Here is a 15,585-nt window from a genome sequence, read left to right as displayed (position 1 = left end):
TTGTATCACGTTGTGACACCCACGGTCGTTTCACTAGCAACTAGGGGCCGCGCACTCGTGCGCGGCGGGTCATACAACGTATGACAAGTGACCCCACTATCGCTTCACTATAGAGTTTCGACGATACAGGGGGAGCCGCGCGCTCGTGCGCGGCGGATCATACAACGTATGACAAGATAAAAGAGCAACAATCTTGGAACAATCGAGGCAAGTGCGCGCGCCGGGCTAGTCCATTACCAATAGACAACAACGTGTGACAATAGCGCTATGCACAACTTGGCCGCACCGCGCGCATCAAATATTGTTCATCGCAACCACATTTGCCAAATTACAAATTGTAAAATGCAATTGCAGAAAGCAATATCATTTTAATTTTATATTCAATATTGTGTTAAATCTTTCATGTCTCAGCACTCAGGGCACATAACACATTACTAAAATAAACTTGTTTGTCAATTTTTATATTCAGTGTTAATAGGCCGTGCAGTACCATCGACTGTAAAACGCGCGCACTGACCATTGAATGATTTTTAGCTCATATTTCGGCCAGCTAGCACATTATTTCGAAAACAATCAAACAGTTGTAACATTTTCCATATAATTTATTGTTATACGTTGTATGACCCGCCTATATTGTAAAAACTTTATTTTAATGAAACGACCGTGGGGGTCACGACGTGATACAAACAATTTCATGTTGAAATTTGGTTACTAACTTACGCATAAAAACTTATGTTCGACTGTGGACTAAACTAAAATTAGTTTAAGCATTTTATCATTATATGGTCGTGGTCAGAATTTGTAAACGACGTGTATCATTATTATCAATACTATTACTTAATAAGTTTTTACACGTTTTTTGGTTTTCACGGTCGCGGTTATAATTATAAGGTGACTGTGAATGTACAAAAAATTGTACTTCAATTAACCCTAAACATCCCAGTTTGTAATCTGGTAGATTGTAATCTGGTATGTAGATTCGTGATATGAAGTGTTATTCAGTCTCATGATTGGATGATGATTAATTACTCTTCACTCGACTGTCGCGTGATTTTTTCAACCCGTTCTCCAGCTGGCCCTGAACGATTATTCGAAACCCTAACCCTCTTATCTGATTCTTAATTAACGGGTGATACACTGATACCGGCCGTAAAATATTTGTTCCAGGACCGTTGACGAATCCAACTCGGCGCGCGTCCTGGTAGGTTATAAACCTACAAATTCTTAATTGACGATGTCAATTCATCGCAGCTTGGCGAGGCCCAGCTAGTAGCACATTTTGCCGATCTAGCGAGATTGTCGCGCGTTTCGAGAAGCATAATTGAGTGCGCGGCGTGGCATGCACAGTAACGCATCGCGCTACAAATCTGATCCCAACCCTAACCCTAACCCAATCCTTTACAAAAGCATAATATGCTGAGACCCTAACCCCAACGAGAAATAAAACAAACTTCCTTATACGGTCATATCACGTGATAGAGAAAGTTTTTTACCTCTATGTCATGGGGGGTGATCCGGAATCAGCGTCCGAAAATACAGCAATTGAAGTTGGTTTCAACTGTCGGGGGCCCTTTTAGTCTTGAACAGTACAGTGATTTAGCACGCCCGCTACACTGTTGACTGTACTCTTGTCGAGCTGTACATAGATAGGAGTATATTTTATTTTTGATATAAAAGTAAAGTGCTAATAAAATAAAACTCAATATTCAATGTAACTTTTTAAAATTATGGTCACTCAACGAACAAATACCTTTCATTTAAGACAAGTATCATTAACATATGGTTTTTAAAGCTTCGGTTAATAAAAAGTATAAACGTCTGTTGTACTTATTCGTTTATTCCCCCTTGGCCTTCTTACCCTTCTTCTGGGGATCAGCTGATCGTCTTCCAAAATCAACAAATTCTTCCCCGTTCTGCTGGGGATCAGCTGATCGTCTTCCAAAATCAACAAATTCTTCCCCGTTCTGCTGGGGATCAGCTGATCGTCTTCCAAAATCAACAAATTCTTCCCCGTTCTCCTGGGGATCAGCTGATCGTCTTCCCATAAATGGAGTCTGACACTGAGTCAGAGCGATCAGTCCTAGCACTAGTAGAAAACAGAATACTTTCGTCATTGCTGCGGGTCTGGTGTTTTTTTAGATAAAAACAATAAAATACGAATATGACAATACTTAAATAGTTCAACGTTTTTTTACAAATATCAATCGATATCAGATAAAAATGAAAATAAGATTTAAAAAGACTGAAACCTGGTAAAAGGAACAGGACTGAAAGTTAAAGCCCTGATACTGATAGTCGTTCAAAGGTAGATCAAAATATTTTATTCTATTGTTAAAGATGAAAAGGAAAGAAGGAACCAGCTGCTAAAATTGAACGCTGGAAAAAACCCGGAAATCGACATATTTAGGTGTCTAAAAACCATTGTAATAGAGATCTAAAATTGTTTTGTATCACATCGTGACCCTCACGGTAAAACTAGTAGTTTCACTGTAGAGTTTGAACGATACAAGGGGAGCCGCGCACTAGTGCACGGCGGGTCATACAACGTATGACAAAAATTGTTTGGAAGAAGACCTCAGTATTAACAATTAATGAAAAATACCAGACTCTAATTTTGTTCACGATAGTTATCGTAAATCAAAAAAGGGAGCGGGTGCCTTAAATGGATACAGTCTGGGTGAGACTGAGAGTCATGAAATTATAATCATTCGTTGAAATATCGTCCCAGAGTCTTAAGGGGGGGGGGGGGGGTTCACCCTGATTTTGTTGTGAAACTTGGTTTCGAGATAGCAGTTGACCAACAAAATAGGACCGGTGACCGAACTTTTGAGGGGGTCCCGGACCCCAACCGCCAAACGGTGCCCGCGGGGCAGCCACACCCATATTTGGTCCAAATTATGCACAATTATCTGAACATGCCCAAAACCCAGATTTTATGTGCTCTACTACTATTAGTAGCTAGTGGTCCCTTGAAATCGTATATGAATTTTCATCAAGATTGGACAAAAAATGACTCCTATCGAACCATTTAAATTTGAAGTCCTCAAAGTATGTAAGGATTATGCAGACCGAATGATCTGGCAATCACTGTATATCAAGCAGTTACTTCCTAAAATAAACACTCAGCTCTCACCTGAAGCAGACTCGTGGCAAAAGACCACATGGGCTATTATGTAAATGTCATCAAAATATATGTACGTGGCACCCTTTCAGTTTCCCCGAAAATGTTAGGGAGTAGGAAGCTATTTTCGTTGCTGTTCTGTGTACGTTGGTCTAGCTCTCAAATATTGGACAGTTCTAGATTCTTTGGCCTAACATCTATCTTTTGCTTTAAAATTTTCTACCGCTTAGAATCTTCCCATTTATTTTTAATGTTTCTCAGAGTTTTATGTATTAATTTGGATATTTATCAGGTCACTATGTAACAAAGTTTTTGTTCCGCCTTGAAGAAGCCATGGGGGCGAAACGTCGGCAATAACGTGTGTTATTTGTATTCAATTCAGAGGAGATTAGCCAATTTCAATCTAAACTCATAATGATAGACCCTCTGACAAGGTAGTAGTTGATTCACGATGTCAATCCTTCGCAGCTCGGTGAGGCACAGTGGTGCATCTCGCCGATCTACCGAGAAGCATTATTTGATGCGCGCGCGACCCAGTAGTGCATCGCGCTACAAGGTAGTAGAGGCTCTTACGGGCAAAAAGACGTGTTTTCTGCTACGAGTTTAGAGACCTAACCGCTAATTGGACACAATAGTATGATGTCTAAGGATTGATAATATGTTAAGAAGTATAAATTTGGCCTTATTAGTCACGTGCTATACCAATGCGCGTTTTAAACTTTGACAGTCTATTACTCTAAGGCAAATAGAGTAATTATATTCATATTTTGTCAGCAATAAAATCACATTATTTTCTATTTGGTGTGAAAATATAAGCTAGAACGGACATAATCTCGCTGAGTTATAGCTGTTTGAAATTTATGATGAACGCGCAGGAGCCAATTGATAACAACTAAATGCTTTTGCGCGTAGTGCGCGTCGAACATTTGGCAAAAACGCTTGCGGAGTGACAATATTCAAACTTTGATAAAGTATATGAAGTGGGTACTTCTCGGAAAGGAAAAATTTAGGCAAACACGATGTGACTATTTTTGGGTTGATTTAATACACCTGCAAAAAATTATTCAAACTTCAAACAAAAAAGTCAAAATTTTTACCACTTTTTTGGATTTTTACCCCCAAAAAAATAGAGGGATTTTTCAAATTTTTATATCATCTTGTGCGGCTGTGTTTTAGCTATCTCCATGCAAGTTTTGCCGACATGCCAACAAAATTAACTTGTTCAAAATATCAAAAAACATAGTTTTTTGGCCTATTTTTTGCCCAAAAATCGGTTTTTTGCAATTTTACCCCCAAAAAGTCAGTCAAATCATCTTTAAACTTGTATCACGCGGTGACCCCCACTGCCGCTTCACTATAGTGGGTGTCATCCGAATTGCGAGATTCGCGAGAAATCTCAGGTGCAACTGTACGAGAAGAACTCGCGTGCGCGAGATGATAGATTCAATACTTAATTGTTACCGCGTGTACGGTAGAGTCACATTTAGAAGGTTCTAGACTATTTGACGTTGTATGTTGACTTCTTCGATGATGTGATCACAATTAACAGAAAAGCTTAACCCCCAACTATTCACAATTTTTGAACTTGCAACTCTCTCTCTATTTTATTCTTACTTGCTTACTTGGGGACCCCGGGCTTTGGTGTTTAGTGTCTGAACACGTAAGTCCCGGTATTGAATTTGAGACAGGAAAGCATTTTACAAATTAGAATTAGAATTAGAGTCAAATTTAAACAGCAATATAATAGAAATAGTAAATAAATTAAAAATGCTTCGATCTGCTGTGCAGGACATCAAAATTAGTATTTTAATCAGAAAACATATTCCAAATTAAATCAGTAAAGCCATAATTTTAGTCACAATCAACAATATTTACAGAATGGACCACATATAATTAAAACTTGTACAATTGGTATCCTGGAGATGATAGATAACACAACTAAAATTCATCTGCATCATAAATTAATGAAAATATACGGATGCCTCAGCGCTTCAAATGTCAAAGAACTAAATTTTGCAGTAGTTTTAAAGTAAATATTTGGTTCCATATCAGGTATCAACTATTAAAGGGCATGCTAACAGGAAAATATACTGATATCAGACTGTTTCCGGTTCAACAGCCAAATCTCTAGACGGGTACTCAGATTACTAGTCGTTTGTGATAAAATAAAGTGTGGTATGTGGTAGATATTTATCTATATAGCATACTGTAAATCTAGATCTTTAAAACGAAGTAAGAGTTACCACGTTAGTCTTTTATCTCTCAGTTAAGTCTAAAATTCTGCTAATAATTGACCTTTTTTACCGACACGTTCTTACCAAAACAATTTAAATATACCCAACTACCATCTAGCTTACTCATAGAACACAACTCTGTATACTTTAAGTGGCCCTAACATTCAACCAAGGCAGAACATAGCTTAAGGACAAAACATCTGATACTCTTAACTTCAGACATCTTCTCTATAGCCTCTTTTCTAATAACAGAACAATCGTCAGGTAACATGGCAATTAGAATGTTATGGGAATGTGCAAAGTAAGAATTATTTCCTAAAACAAATTTCCCTGTGAACTTTACCCGAAACGTGTTTCCTGACCAATGTTACTTCCTCAAACAAGCTAACTATACCATAAATAACTGAGCTTTTATACTTGAAATTCAAATGAAGCGGTAAGTAAATATTGATAATATAACTAACTAATTTCCTTAGTTTACACACACAGTCATAGGTCCCAACCCAGCTTCTTCACGGTGTTTCTATCCAGGGGCTTGAATGTATGTCCCTAGAGAAGACATAAATGTCTCGTTGACTTAACGGTTGTCCTGAGAAGATTTCCGATATCGTGGGTAAACGAGTTGGGGCCGGATTTCTCTCCATCAAATGCAATGAATAAGTGTCTGAATGGCAGCTCTACCCTGCGAAGGCAGCAAATACATCTTTGCAATTCCCGTCCAATATTCTTCTCCAAGAAGGCAGTCATTAAGGCAACGACCAGATGGCTGCGCTACAAGGGTCGTGTGTTCCTCAGTAACCTTCTGTCTAATCTTGTGTTGATCCAAGGCTAACGTACCTGGTTAGATAAACATTTTTACATCATTTACCTTTTTATATCAAGCAACTAAAAAAGTAATGAGTTATCAAAATCTTATACCTAAAATCCCATTTAATCGATAGGCTTGGATATTCGACTCGAAATCCCATATTTATTTTAAAAGCGTTTAGTTGCCAAAAAAGAAAGATCTATGAAATCAATAAAAAAAGCATTATACCTTTATCCTTTTTCCTGTCAAAGTAGAGCGACTCCACTGTCAGATTCCAAGGCTATTCTAACGCATTCTCTTTAGATCGCTGCACAATTCCTCTCACCTTCTTTACTGTAAACTGCTTGTCAAACTCCATAAACTCGTTATATTTACAGGTAAGTCTAGCGCATACTTTGTTATTTACCCTGTGCACAGCTATCAAGGGTGCCAACCCGTCAAGATTGTCTATATTGTATCTTCTCTTCTTAGCAGAAGGGGTTCTAAAAGGAGTTCGAAGGAGTTCTTTTCGAGGTGGAGGTTCAGACGAGGGTTGAGGTTATGCTGGATGTTGAGGTTCTGCTGTAGGTTCAAATGGGAATACTTTTATGAAGTTAGATCCAGGAAACAATCATCGGATTTCTACAGTCTCCTGAAATATGTTATGTCACATTAGATGATACGGAAAGACACTGTAACGGGCAATCTATGATTTGTTCAAGCATACCCAAAAGGATTTCTTTCATAATAGTAGCTTATTAAAAACACAACATTAAGATTTATTTTAAAATCAACCTAAAACCACATGGCTCAGCAACAATTTCACCAAGTGTAGATCGATCAACATAGCATGTGATGATGTGACAAGTCGCCCCACGAAAAACCTCACCGAACCTCCACGCGGTGTTGGGTGGGTGGCTCGAACGGGAGGTACATGGGTGTTTCTAACCTATGCATAGGAAGGGACTAGCCATCTCTACAACAAAGGAAAGGCTCTAATAGCCTCTACTAACCTCAGAACCGCAGCATAACCACTTTTACCACAGGCAAATAACACCTTCCGCAGGAAACCAACAGGCTCACAAGCTCCCACATGACGTGTAACCCCGGCCCAGCATTTGGTTTTGGATCGGACACTCAAAACAACGATAGAGGAGCGGTCTACACGCTCACAGGCTACTACGTCTCGTGTATAACCCCAGGATTTAACACGCTCACAGGCTACCACGTCTCGTGTAACCCTAGGATTTAACACGCTTACAGGCTACCACGTCTCATGTAACACTAGGACTCTAACACTTGACAGACTCTAACACGCTCACAGGCTTCCACGTCTCGTGTACCCTAGGATTCGGTTTTGGATCGGACACTCAAAACAACGATAGAGGAGCGGTCTACACGCTCACAGGCTACCATGTCTCGTGTAACCCCAGGATTTAACACGCTCACAGGCTACCACGTCTCGTGTAACTCTAGGACTCTAACACTTAACAGACTCTAACACGCTCACAGGCTTCCACGTCTCGTGTACCCTAGGATTCGGTTTTGGATCGGATACTCAAAACAACGATAGAGGAGCGGTCTACACGCTCACAGGCTACCATGTCTCGTGTAACCCCAGGATTTAGCACGCTCACAGGCTACCACGTCTCGTGTACCCTAGGATTTGGTTTTGGATCGGACACTCAAAACAACGATAAAGGAGCGGTCTACACGCTCACAGGCTACCATGTCTCGTGTAACCCCAGGATTTGACTCGCTCACAGGCTTCCAAGTCTTGTGTAACTCCAGGATTTAGTTTAGATTTTTCACTCAAAAATCGAAAGAGGAGCGGTCTACAGTGACGTTACATGAGCATTGCATACTCCTACGAGTTGCACGTAGCAGGCCATGACCTCCCCTGGAAGTCCCTGTCTCTCTGTCGTTAACCCGGCGGGGTTGCACCAAGGGCGGTGGTAACAGAACTTCAAGACTCTCGGAGTCTGTTGTCGATATCTATGTTTAATATAGGGGGGGGGGGGGGGGGGGGTTGACATGTCTCCGATGTCTTTTGTCTTTTTTGAAAAGATAGGGTGCAGAGACATGTCCTGGAGACATTGGAGACAAAGCTTTTGGAGACATTGGAGACACTGGAGACTTAGATGTATGACTGGAAAAGGAGGAGGATCTAGGAGGAGGATGACCCAGGAGGAGGACTCAGGAGGAGAAGGAGGAGGATGAGGACTCAGGAGGAGGACTGAGGAAGAGGACTGAGGAGGACTGAGAAGGAGGAGGACTGAGGAGTACTGAGGAGGATGGCTGAGGAGGATGACTGAGGAGGAGGACCTAGGAGGAGGAGGACCCAGGAGCAGGAGGACCGAGGAGGAGGACTCAGGAGGAGGACTCAGGAAGAGGACTGAGGAGGAAAGAAAATGAGAAGGACTGAGGAGTACTGAGGAGGATGGCTAAGGAGGATGGCCGAGGAGGATGACTGAGAGGGAGGAGGAGGACCTAGGAGGAGGAAGACCCAGAAGGAGGACTCAGGAGGAGGACTCAGGAGGAGGACTCAGGAGGAGAAGGAGGAGGATGAGGACTCAGGAGGAGGACTCAGGAAGAGGACTGAGAAGGAGGAGGACTGAGGAGTACTGAGGAGGATGGCTGAGGAGGATAGCTGAGGAGGATGGCTGTGGAGGATGGTTGAGGAGGATGGCTGAGGAGGATGACTGAGGAGGAGGACCTAGGAGGAGGAGGAGGACCCAGGAGCAGGAGGACCGAGGAGGAGGACTCAGGAGGAGGAGGAGGACTCAGGAGGAGGACTCAGGAAGAGTACTGAGGAGGACAGAGAATGAGGAGGACTGAGGAGTACTGAGGAGGATGGCTGAGGAGGATGACTGAGGAAGATGACTGAGAGGGAGGAGGAGGAGAAGAAGGACTGAGGAGAAGGAGAAGGAGGAGGACTGAGGAGGATGAGGACCCAGGAGGAGGACTGAGGAGGAAGAGGAGGAGGAGGACTCAGGAGGACTGATAAGGAAGAGGACTGAGGAGAACGGAGGAGGAGTACTGAATAGGAGGAGGAGGAGGGGGACTGGGGGCAGGACTGAGGATGAAGAAGACTGACGAGAAGGATGAGGAGGACTGAGGAGGAGGACTGAGGACTGAGGAGGATGAAGAGGAGGAAGACCCAGGAGGAGGAGGACTGAGGAGGACTGAGGAGGAGGATGAGGACTAAGGAGGACTGAGGAGGATGGCTGAAGAGGATGGCCGAGGAGGATGACTGAGAGGGAGGAGGAGGAGGACCTAGGAGGAGGAAGACCCGGAAGGAGGACTCAGGAGGAGGAGGAGAACTCAGGAAGAGGACTGAGGAGGAGGAGGAGGAGGATTGAATAGGAGGAGGAGGAGGGGGACTGGGGAGGACTGAGGAGGAGGAGGACTGACGAGAAGGATGAGGAGGAGAACTGAGGACTAAGGAGGAAGAGGAGGAGGATGAAGAGGAGGAAGAGGACCCAGGAGGAGGAGGACTGAAGAGGAGGATGAGGATAAGGACTGAGGAAGAGGAGGAGGACTGAGGAGGATGACTGAGAGGGAGGAGGAGGAGGACTGAGGAGAAGGACTGAGGAGGAGAAGGAGGAGGACCCAGGAGGAGGACTCAGGAGGAGGAGGAGGAGGACTCAGGAGGAGGACTCAGGATAACTGAGGAGAAGGAGGAGTGAATATGAGGAGAAGGAGGGGGACTGGGGAGGACTGAGGAGGATGGCTGAGGAGGATGGCTGAGGAGGATGACTGAGGAGGATGACTGAGAGGAGGGGGAGGAGGAGGAGGAGAAGGACTGAGGAGGAGGAGGACCTAGGAGTAGGAGGACTCAGGAAGAGGACTCAGGAGGAGGAATGAGAAGGAGGAGGACTGAGGAGAACTGAATAGGAGGAGGAGGGGGACTGGGGGAGACTGAGGAGGAGGTGGACTTGGGGAGGACTGAGGAGGAGGACTGACGAGAAGGATGAGGAGGAGGACTGAGGAGGAGGACTGATGATTGAGGAGGAAGAGGAGGAGGATGAAGAGGAAGAGGAGGACCCAGGAGAAGGACCCAGGAGGAGGAGGAGAATGACTGAGGAGGACTGGAAGGAGAAAGAGGAGGAGGAGGAGTCTCCAAAAGCTGTGTCTCCAATGTCTCCAATGCCCCTAATATTCATTTTATGTCCCTAATGTTCCCAATGTCCCCAATGTCCCCAATGTCTCCAATGTCTCCAATGTCTCCAAAAGCTGTGTCTCTAATGTCCCCAATGTCTCCAATGTCTCCAAAAGCTGTGTCTCCAATGTCTTTGTCTTTTTCGAAAAGATAAGGTGCGGGAGACATTGGAGACATGTCACCCCCCCCCCCCCCAATATATCTATGGTATATAATTTGGGAGTCTCTCTCTCCAGCAGCAGGAGTTGGAGAATGGGGACGCGTTGTGAAAGCCACCAACCAATCAAAAGATTCACCAGATCATGACTGTAAATCACAAGGCTTCGACAAGGCTATAGTAAATAAAAGGTAATGCTTTAGACGATGATAGAAAGTCAAAATTTTGAAACAGTTGCTAGGGGACGGGGGACCCGTTGCGGTTGCTATGGAGTATGATGGGCAATGCAAATAATGACGTAAAAACTTGAAAGAACACGGTGTTCTTTCAAGTTCTTAGAACACCTTTAAACCTTAGAAGTTAGAACTACCAATAACTTTTTACAGAGTGAAGTTTAGACAAATGGATAAAAAGTTATCCAAAAAAAACATCGGCCTCGCTATAATTCATATTTTTGTCGACAAAATAATATGTAAATGTAATGTACGCGCACAGATTGAGATAGTGCTCACGAAAGTTACACTTTGTACAAATTTACTTCGAAAATTACGCGGGAATCCGCCCACGTGTGAGCCCCGCGACGGCCAACCGCACCCTAAGGTATGTGTGTAGAATAAGATAATGTATATAGATTGACATCCTATCGTAGTAATTAAGTAGTGACCTAATTGCGATCATCATGTGTACATCTTGTGATAACATAGTTTTTGGTTTTACTAAAAGCGTTGTTAGCTGATCAGATCGCAAATAACTTATCAATAAAATTCACTTACATGGTAGATTGCAGAGTGCAGACCAAGAACTAGAACATGGACTGCATGTGCGAAGTCTTTTTTTTTCATTATGGTCAGATATCATAACGATGAGTCAAGTGAGGGGATACTTCGACAATATCTTCCTCTCAGTCTCCATTATGGATACCGAACTTTAACCCTTATTCTCGGCTCATTATTAAGTTATTACCGGGCCAAGAGTCAACACGTTACCTGAGTATTGAATTAAATAAGCGCATTGTACTGATTGTAACTCAAGTGATAACTTGTGATAACATACAATATAAACCTTCAAATGCAAAAATTCAACCGTCTGCGACCTTGAAAATGACCTATAGTCAATTTAAATAGACACTTAAAGTCAAATAACTTGCCTGCATATACAGTTTAGAGAATACTGATGTTATCTTGTTACATATTACACTTGATTAGTCCTTGCTATGGAAAATTATAATTAAAAGCAACATTACTAATTGGGTTTAAAAATACCTAATTCAAATAAAATTTAATACAAACTGAGCTCTTTGTTTTAATATCAATGTTCGAGGGCTTAAATGGTAAAGGTACGATCAAATGTTAATTCCACACAAATGGTTTACTGTTATAATAAAGCAAATCGTCGAGTAAACACAGTGTGTAAACAAATATATGAGACATAGTAGAAACACTTAATAACTGGTTTCCTAGCAGCGATGTGATGTAGGTATAATAAGCCCTCACATTCTGTCGGGCCTATTATTATGGCAATTCGTCCGTGAGTGGTTAAACAATTTAAAGGGCAGGCATGAGGGGCCTTCACAAAAGTCACGTATTCAACGTCCCACTTGATGTTTAAATCTATAAATGATCGAAATAAATTTTCGTGCACATACAGAATGAATGGTTATTGGTTAATAATTTAATATATATGTAGACCAAGCTCTGTGCACGGGATGCTTCCTGGAAGAATCCAGTTCTTTTAGCTTTTTAGCGGGGCACCCTACCTAAAGCCAAATTGAGATATAATAATCATATTCCTAGGAAAATAATCAGAAATCGAATACCAATCAAATAATATGATATATAGGAGTAGTAACCATATATTTACTATGCAAAATGCCCCAACCACACAGTGTAAATTAATATATAATATTCAAATTCCATATCATCATTAAACCTCAATAGTCAATATAATAGCCCAAGCAAAATTCAATAACTTCTTACATACGATACCTTACTGTCATACTACAAATTAATTATACATTTGAATCTGTTAACTAGAGAATAAATTTCTAAACCTAATGCAAGTGAAATAATTTAGATGCAATAATGAATGCCTAATGTGAGTATCATCTGTCAATGTCCTTGTAAAACAGTCTGTACAAGAGATATGAGTAACTAATATAGAAGAAAAAACAGGAAGATGTCGTCTGTTGAAAAATAAATAAAATATCTAGAATATAAATTAGAATATAAAATAACATTCAGTCAATGTGTCGTCAATAAACTGTACAATTATCAAATGTTAAAACTGGGTGATACAGTCATATCACCAAAAATAAATATTAAGTATAATAAGTTAATAAATTAAATTTGGTCTATAAAACTACCACTAGGTATAATAGGTCAATAAATTAAAAGTGGTTTATAAAACTACCACTGTGCGAACCCCTTCTCCAGTTAAAACATGTCAGTCATGTGCAAAATCAATCAGAATGGTAAGGTGGTAAAAAAAGGGAATATCCTTTCGATACATCAATTATATATGCCTCAGATTTAAAAGAATTAGAAGATACTTAGTTATCGTCGACTATGATTGCAGTGTAAAATTTGTCATATGAATTGTCGACGGTATAATTAGGGTCTGTTGTTATAGATGAGAGTAGCTGTTTCTTATACGAATCACTAAAGCTTTTAACATCGGGCAGATTTCGTAGATCTGTTGGAACATTATTCCAACATTTTGCCCCCAAGTATTGAAAGTTTTTATGTGATGTTGATCTATTAACATATAAGTTGCAGCTTTCGCCGCTCCTACTACCTCCTGATATGTAACTAAATTTGTTCATAAAGTTTGTAGGACAATTGTCATGGATGATTCTAAACATATAATTTGACAGATGGAGTTGTCGTCTAAGATGGAGTGGTAACCATTTCATGTCTCTATAAACATTAAGGCTGCTCTCTGTTTGTGGAACGTTGAGAGCTATTTTGGCTACCTTTTTGTACAGAGTGTCAAGTTCAGCAAGTTTTGTCTTGCCAGCTCTACAATAGATCGTGTCTAAATCGAATTGTGGTAACATGAGTGCATTGGCAAACATTTTCCTATATTTAATGGGTAGCAGTGCTTTACTTCTATACATGGCACCAATTCTCTTCATGACCTTCCTAATAATATAATCTACATGGCTTTTGAAGTTTAATTTACTATCTAGAATGAGGCCAAGAGATTTTGTCTCTTTGCACTCTTTGATTGTGAAAGTTACCTCATTACATTCAATACAAACTGAGCTCTTTGTTTTAATATCATTATCAATGTTCGAGGGATATTTGAGGGCCTAAATAGTAAAGGTACGATCAAATGTTATTTCCACACATATGGTTTACTGTTATAATTAAGCAAATCGTCGAGTAAACACAGAGTGTAAACAAATATATGAGACATATTAGAAACACTTAATAACTGGTTTCCTAGCAGCGATGTGATGTAGGTATAATAAGCCCTCACATTCTGTCGGGCCTATTATAATGGCAATTCGTCCGGGAGTGGTTAAACAATTTACACGATTTTACACGATTAAAAAATGTATTTGTTATACTGGAATAATAACAATTTTAAAATATAAAATAAATCACTTCCCTCTGAAGTAGAACAGATGATGGGAGAGCTTCAAACATGGCGATGGAGGGAAGCGGTGTCTCACCGCTGGGAGGTAAATTAATACCCGTATTGCGATGGTAAAATTTTATGATATGAGATCCCAAGTAAAATAACACAAAAAATAAAAAGTGAATGTTGTCAGTGTAGTGAAATCGGAGGCAACATTAATAAAGACGTATACACTTAAACCGTTAATTTAAAGGGCAGGCAGGAGCCTCCACACAAGTCACGTATTCAACGTCCCACTTGATGTTTAAATCTATAATACAAACTGAGCTCTTTGTTTTAATATCAATGTTCGAGGGCTTAAATGGTAAAGGTACGATCAAATATTAATTCCACACAAATGGTTTACTGTTATAATTAAGCAAATCGTCGAGTAAACACAGAGTGTAAAAAAACATATGAGACATATTAGAAACACCTGTGATGTGATCGACAGCTTGTTAGTGTACGGCTAGCACGATCCTGTCCGCAACTGGTCAATCACGTATCGATTGATCAGATCTCAACGGATCACATCAGCATTAGAACAATGGGAGCAACGTCACGAGATTACCTGTGAGCTTGTGAAATACGAATGTGAACCGAAGTTACAATATATAATGATCCGAAATTCGGACAGATGTCGCCAAAAACTGCTCCTGTCCGACAGCGAAATCTGTCCGAAATCCCCAATTCGGCTGTCGGACAGATGTCGCTGCCGGACAGCTGTCGCCCAATAAGAAATTATGCAGGTTAAACCAGTCACAATTGTCGATTATAGATTACTAAAACGTCTGACCTGTTGAACATACTGATATGATAAAACTGATAATATTTCTGGGATCAGGATAGGCATGAGCAGGTTACAGTAAAGTTAAATATCTACAGAAACCGAACACTGTGTTTGCAAGGTTCAAAATATTATGTGCCTTTATACTTATACACAAACAGGTCCGACCGGTATACCTTTCAATTAAATGATATGAAATGCTTAAACAAGACCAAATCCCCTAAAATATACATTCATTCAACTTGCATTAACAATACTAGTATACAGTGCAGATGGCTCTAAAAGCGAAAGCTATCCTATAATCCTACCTAAACAGCAGCAATCAAGGATCGAAATAACTAACGGTAGATCGAGTAGATAAACTAGAATAATTCAAGTTCAAAACCATTACGAATAAAATAGTAATAAAGGTCGATCGAATTTATAATTAATAAAGCTGGATCCAAGTCAAAAGCCACAAACATGTTCTCCGCAAGCATTTCGTATTGGCGACACACAAATATTCAGTACAATCACGTATGGCGCGGCGCTTTATTATGGAGGGAACTGACTGAGTTCCCTTTTGGTTTGTTATTGTTTGCAAAACGGCTATGACCCCCTGTAGCGTCTTCGACGCTACAGGGGGAGCCGCGCACTTCGTGCGCGGCGGGTCATACAACGTATGACAACTTTAAACCACTTTTAATCGATTCTACGGTCAAAAATACGTCTAGTAA

At 40.9% G+C, this 15,585-nt stretch overlaps 1 long non-coding RNA gene across 1 annotated transcript; it reads right to left on the bottom strand.

Annotated features, from left to right (window-relative positions):
• Positions 1-6,119: 6,119 nt before the first annotated feature.
• On the bottom strand, positions 6,120-11,432 carry LOC134824642 (uncharacterized). The gene is made up of 3 exons (XR_010161449.1): positions 11,235-11,432; positions 6,392-6,794; positions 6,120-6,192 (listed from the first exon to the last, which is right to left on the bottom strand). It is a non-coding gene; the product is annotated as an uncharacterized LOC134824642 (long non-coding RNA).
• Positions 11,433-15,585: the final 4,153 nt, after the last annotated feature.

This window comes from Bolinopsis microptera, chromosome 12, assembly GCF_026151205.1.
Source record: "Bolinopsis microptera isolate Bmic1 chromosome 12, MBARI_Bmic_1.0, whole genome shotgun sequence".
In the NCBI taxonomy this organism is placed as follows: Eukaryota; Metazoa; Ctenophora; class Tentaculata; order Lobata; family Bolinopsidae; genus Bolinopsis; species Bolinopsis microptera.
Note: the sequence above shows the minus strand (reverse complement) of the source record. Positions and strands in the feature narration are given on the sequence as shown.